The 18,994-nt window shown below is 40.5% G+C and overlaps 1 protein-coding gene across 10 annotated transcripts in view; it reads right to left on the bottom strand.

The window, feature by feature from the left end:
- Positions 1–5,226: 5,226 nt before the first annotated feature.
- Positions 5,227–18,994, bottom strand: part of LOC123459276 — a 116,197-nt gene continuing 102,429 nt past the window's right edge. For 7 of the 10 annotated variants that reach the window (XR_006636180.1, XR_006636181.1, XR_006636183.1 and 4 more), the window contains 4 exons: positions 13,646–13,722; positions 12,814–13,085; positions 8,969–9,155; positions 5,227–5,545 (listed from right to left, as the gene is read on the bottom strand). The gene's annotated coding sequence lies outside the window, so the exon portion shown is untranslated. Of the gene's footprint in view, positions 5,546–8,968; positions 9,156–12,098; positions 13,086–13,645; positions 13,723–16,416; positions 16,472–18,994 lie in introns of those variants that run through there. The other 3 variants (XR_006636184.1, XR_006636174.1, XR_006636175.1) reach the window with 3 other exon arrangements.

Below are 18,994 nucleotides of genomic sequence, written 5' to 3'. Positions count from 1 at the left end.
TGGAGTCGACATTCTGCAGAATTTTCTTTATAATTCCACCACCACACAAAAGTGTGCAGCAACAGCTGAGGACTTTCCTGTGACCATCCAACAAAAGGTTGTGTCCCTTTGTTTATGCACAGGTATATGTACCTGCACTTGCCTGTGGAAGTCGGAGGAAAATCTCGATGTCGTTTCTCAAGCACGTTCACCTGTCTGAAAACAAGGACTCTTACCCTCCTGGGATTCACCAAGCAGGCTAGACTATCAAGCCAGTGAGCCCCCCCTAGGCCTTGGCAGCACCGCTGGGATCACCAATGCTAACATCCAGGCCTGTCTGCTTTTTACTTTTTCTTAGTCTGAGTTCTGCAGATCAAACTCAGGTCCTCATACTTGCAGAGCAAGCACTTTACAAGCTGAGCCCTCTCCCTAGCACCACATCTAACCAACTTTTACAGAACCGGTAGAATCAAAATAGCAAAATTTCCAGTTTTGTATGTCACAACTAACTTTCCCCACAAGTTCTTCTCAGTTTCTGCTTCAACCCCTTAAGTTTGTAGAAGTTCACATAGCGTAAAGACCAGCATGTCCTCTGCTGATTTGTGCTGCTCCAGTTTTTCCATGGTTTTATTCTGACCATAGTTTCAGGGTGCTTTGGTCACATGCGGATACACACACACACACACACCTCTTAATGATATATATTCAGCACACACATGATGAATAAAACCCTATATTCTTATTTGTAATTATCTCATAAGAATAAAAAGATTTTAAAGAAAATACAGTTGTGACAACTTTCTAGCATTTTATCCATAGTCGGTCCATTTTGTCTTTCCAGCAACTAAAGTTTTTTGGCTGCATAATAGTGGTTGTGATAATTTAAGTTTTAAAACAGTTACTGAGCATATCACATGGGACAAACACTGTGCTACATGTCAGCAAGACCAGCACACATCGGGAGGCTGGGCAGTGCCCAGGCACCTGGGTGAAGGAACAGCCAGACACCATCATATTCCAACCCTTGCCCACAACACCTTGCTAATGGCACTTGCTTGGAATAGTGACATTTGTCAGAGTTCACTTGACCACCCATCCCATGGGGGGGGGGGGTACATAGAATTTGTAATATAATGGAATATAATTTTGTTGTACAATGAAATAAAGTACTTGATAAATAAATACTATTTTGTGAATAAATTGCAATAACTGAGTGACCACCATTTCCCTTTCTGTGATTTGTCTTTCAGGTTAACTTTTGTGGGGCCTCTCTCTAAGCAGGACAGGTCTTTTCTCCATGTCCGCTTCTGCCTCCTTGAACTCCACAGAGCATGGTAGCTGCAAGTCACTTGACAAGAGGCATGAATTGTCAAGCTGCACTGTGAGATGGCTTCATGGCTGTGGGAATATTATTGTGTGCACTCACAATAGGAGGCACAAGTCAGTCACTCCACACAGCCTCTGATGCAGTTTAGGGCTGTGGCAAACATGAGATAACTAAGGATACCAACCACCAATCATAGCATATTATTTATAGTAAATGTTTTACTGTAGAATAAGTATACTCTAAAATAATAATAAAAAGTATTACCTAAGCAAAGCCTGGTGATATAGTCCTGTAATCTTTGCTCTCAATAAATAAAGGTAAGGGCTGGAGAGATGGCTTAGCCATTAAGCGCTTGCCTGTGAAGCCTAAGGACCCTGGTTCAAGGCTCGATTCCCCAGGACCCACGTTAACCAGGTGCACAAGGGGGCACACGTGTCTGGAGTTCATTTGCAGTGGCTGGAAGCCCTGGCTCATCCATTCTCTCTCTCTCTCTCCCTCTTTCTTTCTCTGTCACTCTCAAATAATAAATATATAAAAATAAACAAAAAAATTTTAAAGAAATAGAAGTGAGCAAAGCACGGAGAATTTTGCTGAGGAGGGAGGCAAAAGTATTCTAAGGGCCACAGGTTGGGATGTCATGCCCAGAAGCACTGCCTCTCCTTAACAAAGTGACTTCTGCTCACATAACCCACAGGGAAAATCTGCAACCCTGCTGAGGAGGGCCATCTGTGGAGGGAAACAATGGTACCCACACATGATGTATCCATAAAAAGTATGTTCTTAATAACATTTTAAAAAGAAATGGAGGCTATATGATTGTAAATCTAAGACCAGCCTGGCCTGCATAAGGACACCCTGTCTCAAGTAGAAAAAAAAGGGATAGTACAGTATGTGCAGAATTCAGTAGTTGTCGTCTGTTTTGTGTTGTGTGCTGTGCTGTGCTGTGCATGACTGGACATGTGGTACTTTTACATGCTTGGTAGTGAAGGAGTGTGAGCCCCTTTCATACATGTAGTGACGTGGCTCTATGGCATTACTATGCTACATTATTTGTCAGGCCACAGGCATGTTTGTACTCCCTCACAGTCACGTGTATGACCACTGGGCTACATGTGCTCTGTCACTGTAAAAATGTAGACCCACATGTGTCCATGACTGTGCTCAACCCCTGCATTTGATGCGGCCGCAGCACAGAGGAGCTGCAGGAAATGCGGTATGAGTAACACACTCAGAATGAATTTTGTCCTTTCCCCTCCCTTCTCACTCCTATGGTAGGTGACACAAAGTGCTGTTTTGAATCCTTTCAACTGTGTGAGCATGAATCCAAAGCCCTCCTTTTTCCTGGTAAAGAAAATAAAGTTCAAAAAAGTGGCTGCATTCTGCTGTAGACCATCCAGTATCTCTAAAAGGGACTCTAAGACCCCATGTCTTCCATTGACATGGAGTTCGCAGGACCCGGAAGTAATGTGGGGGATAGAGCAGGAGCCAGTGCTTGAGACATGATGCCTCAAGATTTAATTGTTGAGGTGGACTCTACAAGGATGACTGGAGAACAAACAATTCCCAAAGAGGTCCCTGCGGCACCTAGGATAGGACATGATAAGGAAGCACCCTTTCTCAGTGTATCAATGCACAGCTCTTGTGCAAAGCACCTTACATGCTGTACTCCTCCTTTTTGCCCTCCTGCCAGCCTTCTGGGGCTTGAAGGCTTTAGGTTCTGAGTCCCATGGATAGGGAGACATTCAGATGGCCACTCCTATGATCTCATTGGTCCTTCTTCAGGATCACTAGAGAACCTGCACTGAGCCAAGAAAGGCCTCAAGGGAAGCCTGCTATCCATCTTCCTGGTGGTCTTTCATTTCTTTGCCAATAAGGTGATCTGCTTCACAACACACATCGATGTATTTGACATCTGTCATAAAGCCCATGTCAGGCAGATCTGTCTTCTGTTAAAACAAGCTATTCAACAGAGACTTCCTCTGTTTCTCAGGTCCCACCATAAATATTTATTGACATATTGTCTGCACATCTAGCCTTTTAATGGGAGCCATAAATTAATGACCCTGGTCACTACAGCAAGGAAATACTTAGAGAACCAGGAGGAGACACCATCATATTATAATCTGAAAGTGGATAGGTTTCAAGTAAATATCTTCCTTCAGAATCTTTCCTAAGTTAATGATTGTAGGGACACACAGCTGTTTGTGATGAGGTATGCATTTTCTCATAACACTTACTGAGATGAGTCTCACATTTACAGCACAGAAGGAAATTATGAGAAGTTTCTCTACGGTGCTGGCTTCTCTCTATTGGCTTGCAGTGAGCTCAGCCCTCTTAGAAGGCTCCATATAGGGGGAGTTCTGGGCACATTTGCCTTCAGTATTAGCTATAAATATGAAAGAGACACACAGATCACTTCTCATTCTTATTGCTACCCTGAGAGACACCTATAGGTGACATAGATCTCAAGTCCTAACAAACCTGACACTTAGAAGACTTATCACAAGATTATTGGGACCACCATTTATGTGCAAAAGTGTTTCAGCCCCCCCCCCCTCCCCCCGAGCTCCTGGATCAGATGTAATATACAAAATACATGAGGCAAATATAAACAATGCTTTATCCCTTGGAGGAGAACATGGACCTGTTCTCATTGGTCAGGAGTCAAGAAGAAAGATACAGGATTATTCTCTCTCTCTCTCTCTCTCTCTCTCTGTGTGTGTGTGTGTGTGTGTGTGTGTGTGTGTAAGGATTTTAGAAAGCTATACTTAGGTATATTTTTTAAATTTTTGTTTATTTTTATTTGAGACTGACAGACAGAGAGAGAAAGAGGCAGACAGAAAGAGAGAGGGACAGAGAGAATGGGTGTGCCAGGGCCTCCAGCCACTGCAAACGAACTCCAGATGCATGTACCACCTTGTGCTTCTGGCTTACGTGGGTCCTGGGGAATTGAGCCTCAAACCAGGGTCCTTAGGTTCACAGGCAAGTGTTTAACTGCTAAGCCATCTCTCCAGCCCCCATTTAGCTATATTTTTTGTTAGTATAAGAGATAAGGACTCAGTTTTGAAAATATTTCTATGGAAATGCCATGGTTGGCCTATGGTTATAGCTCAATGGTAGAGTACTAGCCTAGTATGTGTCCCTGGAGTTCCATCTTCAGCACCACACACATGTGTGTGTGTGCATGTATTACATATTGTATACTACCTTGAATAAAGTCTATTAGCCGAAAGAAATGTTTCACTCAGGTGAAAAGTACTGAGGATAGTTAAGTTGAGAATAATTTCTACATTTGGGTCCAGTATGACCACAGAAGTTGCCCAAGTAGCTATTTGGTGGTGATAGTCATCAATGCCAAGGACCTGGAAGGCAACTTTACTGAGGATAACAGAGTCGTCTAGGAATATCCAAAGATCATTGATAAAGCATTTTCTCACCAGATTCAGACCTGAGTCTTCCTAAAGAAAACTTTTGGGGTCGTGTATACATAGTATGTATAGTGTGTATGTGGTCTATAAACATGGGTGTGTAGACATATGTGCCTTGTACACGTGCATGTGCAGGCCAGAGTAAGTTCTTACTTTATTTCCTTGAGTCATAGTCTCTCACTTGAACCTCCATCTCATTGTTTGACCAGGGAACCTCAGGAATCTTCCTGTCTCTGATCCCTGAGCACTGGGGTTATAGTCATGTACCAGAAATAACCAATGTTTTATGTGGGTACAGAGAATCAAACTCAGATCCTTGTGTTTATGTGGTAAGCATTCTAAGTAGGTCAGCCATCTCCCTAGACTCTCTATAACAGACCTTTTTCAATATTTTATTTTTATTTATTTATTTATTTGACAGAGAAAGAGAGACAGAATGGGTGTGCCAGGGCATCCAACCACTGCAAACGAATTCCAGATGTGTGCGCCCCCTTGTGCATCTGGCTAACATGGGTCCTGGGGAATCAAACCTGGGTCCTTTGGCTTTGTAGGCAAGTGTCTTAACTGCTAAGCCATCTCTCCAGCCCAAAACAGACCTTTTAAGAGCATAAATTTGTACAGAAAAGGGAGGAATGCCCAAAATATCAAATATTGCACACTAAAACAAAATATTTCTATGTAGCATTCTCTCTAGTTCTTCTTTCACCCAACACTTGCACAGGTGCCAGACAATTTTGCTTGTACACACATAGCCTGCTGACTCCATGTTACAGGGAGAAGTGAACTGTCTTGTTCCAACTGGAGTACATTCCTGAAAGAAATGTAAGTGTTTAAGTATCTTCCTCATGACTGGGAAATCATATATCATTTGGATTTGAGTTGGAGCATTCTAAAAAAAAAAACAAAAAAAACAAAAAAAAAAAAACAACTAGTTCTTTACAGTTCTGATGCAAAGACACTGATGAAAGAGATGCCTTGGCAGTATCTGACTGAGAGATCAACTCTAAAAGAGGCAGAGGAAATCACCTATTTCCCCTTGTCCAACCCACTCAATTCAAAAATCCCAAACTGTCAGTGGATTTAAAATGAGAGGAGGCAGCTAATTTTATGACCAATAACACCACCAATAGCTAAGAATGTTGAGATAAGGATAATTTAACTCATGCCTCTATGAGCAGATAAGGGCAGGAATTGCACAACAACAACCAAAAAAGCAATGAAGATTGGTCAAAAATGCTCAATTCTTGTCTGTTTTAGAGCAAAATTTTCAATGTCTAGAGTGGTTATATGTGTCACAAGTGAGCATCCTTCTCACATGAAGTTGGAGTTGGAAAGGTGCTTCTTGAGCAAAGTTGATGCAGACACATATGGCAGGATTATACAAGTCGTCCTGCTCTTTTGAGAGACAAAGCACCATTTATTTCTGTTTCAAAACTTAGCATGAGGCTTGCCATCAGTTGGTTTATGTACTGGCAGTGGGTGGTCCCACAATGGTGTGTTGTTTGGGAGTGGCTCCAAACAGCAGGCCAGCAGCAGGTTATCTGGGATATCTAGGAGCCCCTTTAAGTGAGCTCTCATGGGAGTACCAGTGGAAGTCATATCAGGAAGGTTATTCATTCTGTGTCAGCAACCACTGGGTGATTGATATCAGTAGAACACTAATATGTCCCACATCTGGAATCATGCTGCTTACTTTAAGGGTGGGGCACACCCATTTAACTGAATATGATCTTCAACAGGAGATTCCTTGTGAAAGAATTAGCCCACCTTCTTGCCACAATCTGACATGTTACCTGACACCTGTGTTCAGTGGGAATTGGTGCCTCTTTTCATGTGAATGAATATAAGGCCACATAGAATTTCTCCTTGAGAAATGACATAATCTCGTTTAATAATTAATTACACAGGACAAGAGCAGAGTTCTGAGGCTGGGGACTGCTCTAGTATTTGCTACCTATGTGCAAAGAACAAAACAGTGTCCTTCTATAAATGATGGCTTCCCTTATTTCAATGGAATTACTTCTCCATGACAGTCTGTGGAATCCTTGACATACATCTTGGGCATATTCAGTTCTTCAACTGTCATATTCATCACAAAGAGCAAGTCACACATATTGAGGTTTTATGCTAACAAAGTCCTTCCCCTTGACTTGCTGACATTTAAGTGATCTGTGACCACACACTTCCTCAGGCTTGTCTTAAGCCAAAATTCTGTGCCTGGAGGTGGGGAATGACTGGATACTATTACCTCAATAGATTGTAATATTTCAACATGCATTGTTAAGCTTCTTAAGTTTCTTCTTCACTTTGGGGGCATTTAGCATTGCGTTTTCTGAAAACTGTACTGAGGTGCCTTAGGGAACAAAAGATCCCACACCATGTTCAGGGAGATTATGTAGGACTAAGCTGCTGAGGAAATGTGTCAGTCTTGCTCAGCTAGTCTTTCATAAATGCACCTTTCTAAATCTCTCCGGAGTAAACTGGGTCAGTTGATGTTGTTTCAGAACATCTGGAAAAGAGTCACTGGGCTGGGGAAAGCTGGAAAATAATCCTTGTGCTAAGACTCAGGGGACAGAATTAAAACATGGCTGTGACACACCCCATGACTCTCAACCATCCTCTTGTACGTAAAGTGCCCACACCTCTCGTTATCTGCCTTTGCTTCCAATCAGACAGGCTTGGTGGGAGTGCAAAGCTGGGAATGTGGTGTTGCTACCATGTGGACTTCTAGCTATTTTCTGGACTTTTAAACAATTTTGGCAATTGGGAAATTGTGGCTTCATTGAAAGTCTCGTCAAGGACATTTCTGGAAAAAAAAAAAAAAAAAAAACATCAGCAGAGAACCTAATAGGACAACAGTGGCTACCAAGTGTTGGAGGAAAGGGGAAGGGGGAAGTGTGACTAGAGGGTGCAAAGGTTCACTTTTGTGGGATGAATAGATTCCGGTGACCTGATGTCCAGCCCACTGACTGTGGTGAGCAGTACTACACTGGTGTGAGGGTGGCACAGCACTTGCCCAGAGTACAAGGCCACAGGTTTGATCCCCAGCACCAAAAACACAAAAACAGAAAACAGTAATAATATATTACATACGTAAACTTTGCTAAAAGAGTGAATGTTAAATGTTCTGCCCATAGGGGGACATATGTTAACTATTTAACACGATAAGAAAACACTGCTTTGTACATAACATACAGATTTGTGCATATACCCTATTTGTCAATTATACTTCCATACAGTGATGGCTGAGGATGGATGAAGCAAGTAGAAGAAACCACTAAAAATAAGGGCCTGCATAGGACCAGCAATCACCCATCCGATACATGGCAGGATGTCTATTAGTAGCTCTTTCCCAATCAAATGGCAAACAAAACATGTTTCAGAGACAGCCAGAAAATGATTTGCCCTACTTTGTGTGTGTGTGTGTGTGTATGCCATGAATACATGTTTATTTGTGTGTTTGCATGTGCATGAGTACACGTGAGTGTGCAGGTTCACATGCAACAAATATCTTCCTTGATCACTCTCTGCCTTACTTATTAATAATAGGACCACTGACTTAAACCCAGAGTTCATCACTTTGGTTGGCCTTTTATCCAGGTTGTCTCAGGGACCCACAGTCTCTACCTCTCCAAGTGCTGGGATTACAGGTGGGTTGCCATACCTACCTCTCATTTATGTAGGTGATGGGGACCCTAACTCAGGTTCCTTGCCAGTATGAACCATAATGATCCATCTCCTCAGCCTCTCCTCGCCCTTCCTGAGCCACCTCTTGGGCTACAGTGCCTTCTCAGAGATACAGAGTCAACCTTTTCAGGTGCAAATAACGTCCTTAAAGTGGCCCAAGGTCCAAATGGGGAACTTTCTAAGTGCTTGGCTAGTGTGTTTCACAGGATCTCACTGCCCCTTAGAGATTATGACCTTGAATGCTGGCTTTCCATAAGGGGCATGCTGAGAAGATGGGCTGCTCCTTTCTGCCAGTATGTCACACTTCCTTCATGCTACTTCAAATGAAGACAACATGCTTACAGGGATTAGCCATCTTGGTCATCTAGCTTCCTCTCATAAAGCTGAATGAAGCCACTTATTCTCCTAGAGCTAAATAAACATAGAGCAACCCTGTCCTCTAAAGGCCTAATGATTCTCCACAGAGTGTACACTAGCCCAGCACCTGCAAGCTCTGGCATCTCGGTTTCCATCTGAAAACAAAGCATCTGTTTCAGGGAGGTGATACCTTGTTGTCATCCACGATATCACTCTGAGCAGACTGGATGTAGCCTATTTGATACAAAGGTGGCTTATCAAAGCATGCATGGTCCTTGTTCAAGTTTTGTCCACATTTTGGGTGGAAAAGGCACAACGTTGGGCAAAATCTTGTGACTTTTTTGTAAGTCCTCATGTCTCATATTGCACAATGTTCCCTGTAATATATACATATCATGAAATATAAATAGGAGTTTGAAATAAAACAATCCTCTAGTAACTCATTCATTCATTCTATGGGTAATCATTAAGTACCAACCAGTGAGGCCCCACACAGAAATTGTGGATAGGATATGAATATTTGACACATAAACAGACCTGTGCGTGTGTGTGTGTATTTGTGTGTGTGCATTGGGGGAAGGAGTGTGTAGCTACAGGTGTACAAGGAGGACAGAGAAGAAACTTGGGCATTATCCTCAAAAAACATGATCCACCTCCTTTGAGATAGGGTCTCCCCTAGGCTTGCAGCTCACCAGTTAGACTAGACTGGCTAACCAGTATGCTCCAGTGATCCACCTGTCCATACCTCCCCAGTGCTGGGATCACAAACTGTCACCATACCTGATTTATTTTCTAACTCAGACCTTCATGCTTATGAATCCAGAACATTACGAACTGAACCCTCTCTTCAGCCCTTTCTGCCCTTCTTGAGAATATGTACTAGTAATGGAGATAGGCATTGAATGTTGAATTATCTACATTAGGAAAACTAGGAGGAGATTCACAAGTAGGAAGACACTCTGACAAAACATATTGGAGGTGTGTTTTTTGGCTTTAAGGGGTGACTCACAAGGGGGAGTGACATTTAAGCTGAGACTTCAAGAACATGAAAGAGTAGACAGTGTTCAAAAGCCTGGGGTAGAAGAGTGACACTTGACCTGTGTGAATAATAAGAAAATAAAATAGCATGCAGGAGAATAACGAAGTGATTAAGGGAATGTGGTGAGGATCACTATGGGAGGGCCTTTGGGTGAGAGCTTCCTCCTACAAGCATAGGAAGCTAGAGTGAAAGTGTTTAAATGGGAAAGGGAAGAACTATAGTTATTGAACAGCTTTCTTGCCATTTATTAAGCAGGAGCTGTTTCATATTTTCCTTGTATGTTACAAATATTTTTTGATTTATGGTTTCCAATCACTTTAACGTACATTCAAGGTAGATAGTAAAGTCACATTTTGTACCGTAAGAAAACTAGGGCATAGAGAGGGTGATAGTCAAGCTTACACAGCTATCTTCTGGGCCCATATGTGTAACTTAGACCAGACCAACATGAAGCCCATGTTCTTTTCTCTATATCACACCACCTAGATAGCCAAAAATCAAATTATGGACTGATAAAGGTTTATGAATTGAGAATATGAGATTTGTTTTCTCAACTGCTAAACACTTCAGAAAAATGTTCAATGTATTGATTGATAATGTTTAAGTGATAACAGGTCCATACACATCATTATAGAGTTAAGCATGATTTAACATGCTCACCATGTTCCTTAGAAAGATATCCTGAGAAGAAAGTTCTAAACTAGTACCATGTAGAAACTATAGCCTGAGATCTAAATCTAGGTTCAAATCTCAGATTTTCCCCTGACTGTGTAACCTATAGCATACTGGCCATGAGCCTTGGGACTTAGTTTTGCCCCCATAGAGGGGACATATTAACATTACTTCAGGGGATTTGGGCTGAATTAAATTGAATAATGATAGCTATTCAAACCAAGCTCCCAAGTCCATAGGGAAACTCAGTACCCATGAGTTATGACTATCACTATTACTACCATGGTCACTGTCACCTTCTCTATTGTTAATATGATCTTTACCATATCATTGTCACCACTGTTCCATAAACAAGTGGTCAGATTACTGGGGCATTCGACTCCAATCTCATTCTTCTGGAGCATGTTTCTAGTACATTGTAAATGTGCCTTTCTTTTTTCTTCTCTCACATACCGAAAGGAATAGTGATGGGTCCCTGGCTAAAGAGCAGGTCTACCTAATAATACTATTTAGCAATTAGGCTTGAAGACATTTAAATGACACAAAGGAATTTCAGAGACAACCAAAAGGGGAAATTCTTGATACAGACAATTGATATGGGAATTTAAAATGAGCTCACCTCCCCTTTAAATATATATCTATACCATATAGGGCTGTAAAAATGCTTTTCCCTGCCCTCAGATACATTTTAGGATTTAATATATATATATATATATATATATATATATATATATATATATTCAAGGCATAAAATTGATCAACTTCAAACAGGAACAAAAAAGTTCATAATTATATATTATATAAATATAACTTAGGGATGGGAGAGATGGTTCAGTGGTTAAGGCACTTGCCTGCAAAGCTTAAGGACCCAGGTTTGAACGTCCATCACCCGCACAAAGCCAGATGCACAGTGGTGTATACATTTGGAGTTCGTTTACAGCAACTTGAGGCCCTGGCACTCTCATTCTCACTTTCTCTCTATCTCTCTTCTATCTCTGCTTGCAAATAGACAAATAAAAAGAAAAATATAACTTTAATGACTACATACACGATGTAGGGACCCCCAAAAGAAACAAAATATGTGAATTGAGGAAGGTGCTAAGTCAAGACCTGCTCCCTTAAAGAGTTATCTATATTCTAGTCCTCAATTGACCACACCACTTTATAAAGTTCCTTGTATACAAGTTCACACACAGCAGATTTCTAAATATCATTTATTAGAGGCTGGAAAGATTAGTCAGTGGTTAAGGTATTTGGCTGCAAAGTCTAATGACCTGGGTTCAATTTCTAGTGCCCACATAAAGCCAGATGCACAAAGTAACAAATGCACCTAGAGTTTATTTGCATACCCATTCTCTCAGTCTGTCTCTCTTCTCTCTATCTCTATCTGCTTGCAAATAAATAAATAAATTTTTTAAAAGTCATTTATTAAGTCTTGAGAGGTGGCTTAGTGGTTAAGGTACTTGCCTGAAAAACCAAAGGACTCAGGTTTAATTCCACATAACCCACATAAGCCAGATGCACAAGGTGGCACATGTGTCTGGAGTTTGTTTGCAGTGGCTGGTGGCCCTGGTGTACCCATTCTCATCCTCTTTCTCCTCCTCCTCTCTCTCTCTCTGTCTCTCTCTACCTCTCCAGAGATTAAAAATAATAATAATAATAAGATCTTTTTAACAATCATTTATTAACTGAAATGAAGAGCTCTCTGTCCAGTTCTTCACTCATATTCAGCCTTTCCTTGGTGGTAGTATTGCAATAATAAAATAAGACTTTAAAATTTTCAAACCATCTATTTAAACTCCTGTGCTTCGCAGATGATTTAACTATCATGCCAAGGGGTCATGAAGCTTAACCATTGTGCATAGCTACTAAAATCAGAGTCCAAACAACCTGACATAACCAGAAGACTCTAGAGTGCTAAACCATCTTCAAAAGCTACTCCTGGTCTTTTATCACACTAGCCTCACTGGCATTTTTTTGTTCTTATCTGTCCCACACGAGATTATATGGACACAAGGGTACGTGCTTCATTTTACACGCTATATCCAGCATCAACCCAATCACTTGTTATGCGGCATGTGTTCAATAAACTATTTGCTGAAATGCAAGGCAATGCATCAGCATATAGCTCAATGTCAAGAGACAAACCAGACTTCTGTAATAGCCATCCCAGATTTAGCATGAGTCCAGTGAGTCAGACTTATTTGGAGTCCTACCTATCAGAGGAAGAACTCTAGCTGCAAGGAACATAATCAGATAGGATCTATGTAAATGACAACTGCTGGACTCTGAGCCAGAATACAAAAACAGAGGGCAATGATCACCTTTAGGTAGGAGGTGTGTTTCCAACATTGTCCATCTGGAAAACTCCTTACCGATCTTTGTGAAATTCATTCACTGTAGTTGTGAGTGTACTTTGATACAGCTCTAGTCCCAGAGATGAGGTGTAAATGGCAATGGAGAAATCCTCTGTCTTCATAAAAAAGACTTCTGTCAACTGCCACAAACCTGGCCCATGAAATCAAACATACCACCTGTCAGAAGCCCTTTGCTCTGCCTGTCTTGCAAGGTGTCACTCTCAGCAAGAAGTCTTCAGCTGTGACAAGACGGAAATAGATGTGTGAGAGGTGCAGAGGGAATTGTAAGCCACTCAGATTCTCTTAAGCTAAACTTCAGCATCTACAAAATGACTGTAAGATCTGCCCAGTCCACTCCTGCAATGGCCACTAGCAGATACCTTCTGAAATCCAAAGTTGATGCCATTATAAACATGTTTATCTTTTTTGGAATTTGTACCCTATACTTCAAGAAACTTATCCTCTAGTCCACATGTTGAAGCTCAGTGGATTTAAACCTTAGATATATTATAGATACATACATACATAGATAGTTGAAAGATGACAAATAGAAAATGATTCTGCTATTAATTATCCTAGTATAGCAGCTGAGTATAGAACATATTGAAGTACAACATACATGATTTGGAAGTTTGATTTTGAATACCTTCAGATCATTTCATGTGAATCATCATATAATTTTTTATATATTTAGAAGATATAATAAAGGATTTATAAACAGTGTCCTTTCCTGTGAAATTCTGTACATAAAACATCATCCTTTATCAACATGGCTCAGAAAGATGTTCCAGTTTCATACCTGCCTCCCACTTCCTGTGCAGAACCAATATTAGCAGAGTCCACAAGACTGAAGGTGCTTAGTCACAAAGCTGTTATCTGCAATACAATTAAAAGGGTGATGTGCATGAATAGTAACTTTTTTTTTTATCTTTATCAAAATTGAGGCATACAGGCTTAGTGTTTAAGGTGCTTTCTTGCAAAGCCGAAGGGCCCAGGTTCGACTATCCAGTACTCAGATAAGCCAGATGCACAAGATGGTGCATGCATCTAGAGTTCCTTCGCAATGGCTGGAGGCTCTGATGTGCCCATTCTCCCTCTCTCTCTCTCTCTCTCTCTCTCTCTCTCAAATAATATTTTTTTTAATCTAGGCATACTTTCTTTTTCCAAAACAGGTTAAAGTAGGCTACATCTACATGAACTTGCTATAAGTGCAAAGAAAAAAGAAAAATTTGAAATGTATAGCCAAAAGTTTCTTTCTGACTACAGAGTTGGAGGCAATGAACAACTTTTACTGACTCTCAGAGATAGCACAGCTTGAATGTTATGGGAACAAAAATTATAGCTATTGTTGCTGGGGCTCAAAGTTTCCACCCTATTCCACTTGAGCACTGATTTGGAGTTTATAAAAATAGCATCTGCAACATCGCCAAAGACATCCTATAACCTTAACACAAAGTAAACATGAACATAGAAAAGAAACGTAACCTTTATAAAGTTCTCTGCATGCAAATATCATGCTGAAGCCATGCCTGCTCATTCCTCCCACGCTTCTCCAATATCTGAACCAGCCCCCAGAGAAAACCATGGCAAGCTAACTCTGATCTTTCACAGATTCTTAAATCTACTCATGTTCTGTGATGTTCTCAGTATTTACATCCATCTCTAGGTAGTAAATTTATGGAGAGTCCAGTAGAATCATAACCACAAAAATCACAAAAGAAAGTTTTTATAAGACTTCTGGATCCATTTTACCCATTGATACCCATATCACTCTATGTTTAGGACATTATTCCAAAGCAATCCATTAAAATGAAATACCATGGGCTTGGGATTGAGCTTGTTGGTAAAATACTTGCCTTGAATGCTCGAGATCCTGGGTTCAATCCTCAGTACTACACACACACACAAACACACACACACACACACACTCACGTTCACATTCACATTTCACATATAAATCAAGCAAAGTCTATTATTAGTCATGAAACAATGTTCTTGGACTTAGAGGCAACAAACCTCTTCTGCTACACTGAAGGCATTTATTTGTAAGAGTTTATGTAATGCTCTTGGGGGTTTAGGCTGAAGAAATAGAGCAGCAAGGCTTCTGAAAATGCATGCAAGGTCAGATAGCTGGAAGAAGTATCCTATGCTTGCTGAAGAGTGCCGGAAATCTTCCATATACTCTATGAGCAGAGAAACTGCAGGATGAATTTGGACTGGCTATTCTGGACCATGTTTTCAAATGGTGCTGTCTACAGGCTGAAATGATGCAATGTGACAGAGTTCTACAGTGTGCTCTCCTCTGAAGACCTTACACCAACTCACAATTCTCCTTCCAGAACAACAGTGAAGGCTTGAGCCTGGAAGGATCCCAGATGGAAGATGGAGTGAACAGTACATGTACAGGCAGTTGGTGAAGCTCATGGGGTGCTCACTGGAGCTGATATACTCACTTGGTTTCATAATGAGTGATACCCAGAAACTTTTAGAGGTGTTTTGTAAATGGGCTTGTAGCAGACAGATTCAGGTTCGCTGAGGTAAACTTCCAGACCATGCAGTTATGGAGGGATGGATATTTATTGAAGCTTACAGATCCAGGGGAAGCTCCATAAATAGCAGAAGAAGCTGGCCTGCCTTCACAGGACCAAGCAGACAGAGAGAAGTACAAGCCTAAAGGTTGAAAGCCACAGCACACTTCAGGAACTCCAGCTAGACACACTTTGCATATCTTTACATTGAAATCTGAAACCCACCATCACACCTTAAGATCCATTCAGTGACACTACCTTCAACCAGGTGGCTGCAGATGCAAACTACGAACAAATAAACAACTGAATATATTGGGGGCCATCTATTCTATTCAAACCAACACAGTGCTATTATACTGAACATACATTACCCACCTCAGTGATATGAAAAAATGTGCATGGATTCAGATTAAAAATTTTGAGCATCCTTCTGGAAACCTGGCAGGAAGATACCTGAAACACTCATTTATAATAAGAAACTCATTGAGGTAGCAATGCTTGAGCTTCTTTCCCAAATCAGATTTTGCATCAACCCTTCAGCATATAACCAAACTGTAGTGTATATTAATATACACTCTAATGACATTCATTGATTTATTTTTCAATCTTATTTACTTATTAACAATCAGATGGAGGGTGGGCACACCAGGGCCTCTTGCCACTGCAAACAAACTCCAAACACATGTATGACTTTGCTCATGTGATCTTATGTGGGTACTGGGAAATTGAACCCAGGTCATCAGGTTTTGCAATCAAGTACCTTTAACAGCTGAGCTATCTCTCCAGCCCTCATTTATTTATTTAGTGAATTAGTAAGGACTAGGGAAATCTGACTCCTTGTTTTTTTTAATGTATTCAATATTCACAAAACCTAAAAATTATCATTGATCTTCCTACAATAATTTTGATTTGAAATTATGACTACCAATCTGTCAATCTAGGATTTGGCATTCCTCCTGAGGCCCAGTGAACGCTGTAGAGTTACATGCCCTTGATGAATCAAGGTGTGGAGCAGAGCAGTCAACTGAAGATAGATGGTGAAGGATATTTCTTAAAATTGTGTTTAATGTTAAAACATCAGAAGTCACTTGAGTACCCTAAAGAAAAGAGGAAAATACAGACTAAATATTTCTTTTAGCTTCTGACAAGAGATATGGCAAAGAAGAAATAATCTAAACATTAATAAAGTTCTGGGTTATATGGTTTTAGTTTGTTTTTGTTTGGCTATGAAATAAAAAAGTGATTGGACTTACCAATCTAAATAAATATTTTTTCCCACACCATCTTTCCCCCCTTGTTTTCCTAGGATTGTATGAAATCACACCAGATCTAAAGTTAAAAGACCTTCAAAAAGTTAGCAAATCAACTACCTTTCTTTCTTTCTTTTTTTTTTTTTTTTTTTTTTTTGAGGTAGATCTTGCTCTAGCTCAGACTAACCTGGAATTCCCTAAATAGTCTCAGGGTCCTTGAACTCATGGCAATCCTCCTACTTCTGTTAGGAATAAAGCTGTGCACTACCACACCCAGATTAACTGCCTTTCTTATTCTCCATGTTGACAAATGGTTGCAAGCGAATCATCTCTCTCTCTCTCTCTCTCTCTCTCTCTCTCTCTCTCTCTCTCTCTCTCCCTCTCTCTCTCTCTCTCTCTCAGTTTTTTGAGGTAGGGCTTCACTCTAGCTCAGACTGACCTGGAAATCACTCTGTAGTCTCAGGGTGGCCTCAAACTCATGGCAATCCTCCTACCTCTGCCTCCCGAGTGCTGGGATTAAAGGCATGCACCACCATGCCCGACAAAGCATCTTAAGCAATACACAGCTCTTAATCCAAATATACTTTCCTGTGCTAAAAACAATCTTACTATGCATGTTTACTGTAGCATTTGGAAAGCACACTTTTATTTAAAAAAAAAAACTCATAAAGAACACTTTTAGATGTGTTAAATTGAACATTCTCTCTAAGTTAGTTACATGAAGCACACTAAGTCTTTCAGAGATTCAACTTTCAAAATATTGTAAATGACCAATGGCATAAAAAATGAGCTTGTTTCATACTTTCCTTTTTGATATCCAGTGATACATTAAGCAAAAGAAAAAGAAACTTGTCAAAATAACATTTCATCTCCCCTGATTAGGTCTGTTCACAAGTGCAACAGCTGTAACCAAAGTTTTAAGTAGCTATGCTTCCAATCTTGATTAAAGACATTCAAGACCAGACCACATTTAGGTTTAAATTTTTTTTTTAAGTTTTCTGCACAAACAAACATGATTCTCAGTCAGTCACATGTGAGATTGGATTCAGAGGATGGTCCGAAGGAAACGTGGGGGAAGAAGGGATTGTTGTGGCCAACTGGAAAGTAGCCAAAATAGATGCACACATGTTATGTGGATGCTCGTTGTATTACATGGGGAAGTAGCTTCCAAATGGCAAGCAAAGCACTCCATGTACGCAAACTTGTCAAACTGTAGGTCAAAGTTCCTTCATGTTAGCCACAAGGAGAGTAGTAGCATTGGTAATAATAGCAACAGCTGCCACTGACTAACTCATCCCAGTCACCTTTCACGTAGTCACTTATTACTTAACTACAATCAGTTGAAACAATTATTATTATCTCCACTTTACAGATAAAATCTGAAAAGCTCAGAAAAGTTAAGTAAATTTCCTAAGTTCACAAAGGACAGCATACGGCCATGAAAGTAGTTGTTCATGTCCTGGTGCAAATGTAGTCAGAAATGCAAATGTTGGTACATAATTCCTTCTTACTATCAATTGCATGTACATGACTGTGGTAGTTTGAATAGACAGCCCCCAATATGTTCAATGTTTTATTAGTTTGAACTGGATCTGCAGCTACCTGGCTGGAGGAGATGGATCTTAGGGTCCAGCCCTCAGGGGTGCTGGTGGATTTGAGATTCCAGTCTAAAGATATGCAAAATGCTTGAGTTCCTCCTGGAGTTCCTGAAGTGTGCTTTAGGCTTGTGGCTTCTCTCTGTGTGTCTCCGCTTGGACCTGTGAAGGCAGGCCAGCTTCTTCTGCCACCACGGAACTTCTCCTGGATCTGTAAGCTTCAATTAATCCCTTCCTCCATAATTGTGTCTAGTCTGGAAGCTCATCTCAACAAACCTGAAGCTGTCTGCTACAATGATCCACGTGAAACAACACATAAATATGTTGCTTTTTAGTTATTGATTAAAAACATTGATGCACATACATATTCCCACAAACTCACCTACCCTAAGTTGCCAATATTTTTAAATGTACACATAGATTTGTTTTCTGTATTTGGCACAATTTAAATAAGTCATGTGATTTTGCTATAAAAAGGCTGTTTCTGCTATAAAACAAGCCTGTTTCGAATTTTTGATGAATGAGTGCATGGTCACCGGTGTGGTGATATTTATCTTCCTCACTTAGCATATTCCTCAGAAATCTTTAGTTTGTAGGTGACAAAAAGTCAACTCAAATCAGCTAAAATCAAAGGGGAAAGTAGGTTAGCTTTATTCAGAGGAGTCTAGAGACCTCAGGCCTTTGGCAATGCCACCATGTCCATATCACCATTGTGCCTGTTCTGCGTTCCTGTTCTTCACTGACTTCCCTATGGGTCAGGGTTTATTTTGCAGCA

The sequence above is a fragment of the Jaculus jaculus genome, chromosome 3 (genome assembly GCF_020740685.1).
Source record: "Jaculus jaculus isolate mJacJac1 chromosome 3, mJacJac1.mat.Y.cur, whole genome shotgun sequence".
NCBI classification, from domain to species: domain Eukaryota; kingdom Metazoa; phylum Chordata; class Mammalia; order Rodentia; family Dipodidae; genus Jaculus; species Jaculus jaculus.
The sequence above is the reverse complement of the archived record's forward strand: the minus strand, read 5'-3'. Positions and strand labels throughout refer to the sequence as shown.